This window comes from Gordionus sp. m RMFG-2023, chromosome 3, assembly GCF_954871325.1.
Source record: "Gordionus sp. m RMFG-2023 chromosome 3, tfGorSpeb1-WG-v2, whole genome shotgun sequence".
Taxonomy (NCBI): Eukaryota; Metazoa; Nematomorpha; class Gordioida; order Chordodea; family Parachordodidae; genus Gordionus; species Gordionus sp. m RMFG-2023.
The window spans coordinates 39,531,502-39,534,525 of NC_088777.1; the positions used below are offsets into that span (position 1 = coordinate 39,531,502).

General features: G+C 22.1%; 1 long non-coding RNA gene across 1 annotated transcript; it reads right to left on the bottom strand.

Moving 5' to 3' along the window:
* Window positions 1–531: 531 nt before the first annotated feature.
* LOC135926638 (uncharacterized) lies at window positions 532–1,813 on the bottom strand. The gene is made up of 5 exons (XR_010571937.1): window positions 1,683–1,813; window positions 1,474–1,636; window positions 1,252–1,319; window positions 1,096–1,207; window positions 532–1,053 (listed from the first exon to the last, which is right to left on the bottom strand). It is a non-coding gene; the product is annotated as an uncharacterized LOC135926638 (long non-coding RNA).
* Between the last annotated feature and the right edge of the window lie 1,211 nt (window positions 1,814–3,024).

The following is a 3,024-nucleotide window of genomic DNA, read 5'->3' on the forward strand; positions in this document are numbered from 1 at the left end:
TGGAGCAAATCAAATCATTTAACTACACTTAAAATTTATTATATTATCACCTTTATAATATATATTTGTATTAAATATTTGATATGCATATTTGAATTTTTATTGTATATTTTTTTCATATGTCAATCATAATTTAAATCAAGGTTATTAATATATTTGAAGCTTATTTGGTATGTATCAGTAAGTTCTGTTTGAAAGAAGAGACAAGATATTTGTTTGAAAGTTTGTTATCAAAAAGAATTAGGTTTCAAGTTTGAAAGTTGTATTATGGTGTTAATTTGTGAATATTTATTTATGTTTGAATTGGGAGTATATGAATAAGAATATAATTTCAATTAAAATTTGCTTGTATTTGAAAAATATAAATAATTTTATAGTTAAAAATATATTGTTTTTTTTGTATTTCAGTTAAATTTATCTGTTTAAAATAAAAAAAATACTTTAAAATACTCTAAAATATATTTTGTTATAATTAATCAAACCAAAATTTCAAAATACATCATTGCTAAGCTTATTAAAGTGGCCTTTGAAAAGTTAGCTACTGTTCAATTGAATATATTAGATCATTTCAACACTGAATATATTAGATCCTTTGTTATGTTCACATCAAAATAATTTATAAATGTTTCATATTCATATAAATAGAATACACAATAATATTATCAGTTATATAACTAAATATTTAAATTTAATGCACCCATAACATATAAATAAACAAGAAATTAAAGAAAATAATAAATAAACATTTTAAATTTGATAATTTTTTAAATCTAATTTATAATATACAAGCCATACCAAGTTTAATTTTTTAACTGGGCAATGAAAAGGGATTTTAGGGCACTCTTGTTTGTATATCTTCTTAAATGTTATATTTATATAGAGGAATACAAAAATTGTGAAATAAATTTTAAATAAAATAAATAATCATTTTTAAAATTAAACAAAATGGGATATATATATATTATTTATTAAACACTGTTATAAACATTTGATTAATTAAGGCCTTTGAAGCTTCTTCAGAAAGAAATAGCCATGGGATTATATAGATATTTCCTTTAAATTAAAATTAGATCTAAAATTAAATAGAATTCATACCTGATTGTATTGACTTTGGTAAAAAATAATAGCAGGGAAATAACCACTCTTTAGGTATTGCCACTAAAATTTTGGAATAATATTGCCAAATATAATATAAAGATAACAAGATCTAATAGAAAAATATAATAGTGAAGATAATAAAATCCATATTACCTTCATTGTATATATTATATATTTTAAAAGAGTTTTGTATCTTTTGATTTGTTGCTTTTGATCTTTTTCTAATCAAATATAATTTTATTAATTAAATAGAATTGTATAAAATTATAATATAATCATAAATCCTTATGGAATTTTTAAATTGTTTGTTGCCTAAATTTTTTTTTGCCCATATAAACATATATACTAGCAAATTAATTATATAAAAATAAAAACCTATTTTTTCAATATCTTCCTTATGAGCATTGATTTTTCTTTGCAATCTTGCAAAATTTGGAAATTCATCTACAACATTAATGTTTCGTTTTTCAGATTCCAACTTTAAAACTTCTTTATATATATCTTTATATTTAAGTGATGGTTTTAAATAGCGAGAGATCTTCTCATCAAATAGATATAGAATAATAAAAAAACAGTAAACTTACAATGTTATATTTGAATATGAGATAATCAAGCAAATTGAATAAATACAATAAAAGAAATATCTTAAAAAATTCAGGCATCTGATGACTGAATAAACTGAATCTATCACAAAAAAAGATAAGTATTTATATAATATGCCACAAACTGTCAGCTTTTCGTAATTTCTGATAGCTGAATGTTATATAGCTTAGAAAAAATCCTTCATTATCATTCATATTGACAATTTTTTTTTTTTTAACTTTATTATTTATTCATAATCATTAAATTACAGAGGATTAAAAAATATATATTAAAATGGAATGGATATATTAAAAATTAAATATAAAAAAAATAAATATATAATATATATATAATCTATGAAGACATTAATAAGGACTATAAAAAAAATATATATATTTTAAAAAAAGGGGGGTATATATCATCCAAGAGAAGAGTGAATACTTAAAAAATTAGACCGGCAAATTTCCATGGAAATCTGCTGGCGAAGGTAAAATCCTTCATTGGGGTCCCCTGAGATCTGTCTCATTTATTTTCCTATGATTTTAATGAAATAGAGGGCCTCGTCCAAACTTGCCTAGGGTATTGGTAACGATAGGAATAAACATAGTGTGGCGAGGCCAGCGTATTTATTTTTTTTAAGGATTTCTGCCTTTTCGATAGCAGAAAATGAGAGGTTAGACTTGGCTGCAAAATCAACGCAAGTGTAATCCCATGTTAGCGGAAGACCATTAGACCAGGGTATGAGAGAAATTACATCCGGGCGTATGAATTATATTTTTTATTTAAATTAAAAATACAATAATTGAATATCTCATGTTCTAAAGTATATTGATAGAATATTAAAATTTTAATTAAATAAATCTTTCATGAACAATCGAAATATTAAATGGTCACAGTTGAGCAGGTCCTCCGAAAAAAGAATCTAGATTCAGAAACAGATTCTTTATAAAAAATTGAATCTTAGATACAGATACTAGTATCTTTTACAAAATATCGAATAGTTACAATATAAAGGATACATGTATTTGCTAAATTAGAATATCCATAGAAGATACTTTAAAATTATCAATACTAACTAAATAAGAATAGTTTATAAAATCAGTTTTTATTTTATTTGTTACTAACATAACATATGCATATAATAAGAATGAATATTTACAATAATTAATAAAATATTTAATGATGAATTAATTATAAGGCATTTTAATACTAGTATTAGCCCATTTTTAGCATAGATATGTAAGGGAAATTAGTATTTTTAATGGGAGTTAAAATATAAATTTGCTAAAGAGTATTTAAAATAGATATTACTTTATAAGATAATCATATTTTTCAAATAATTTA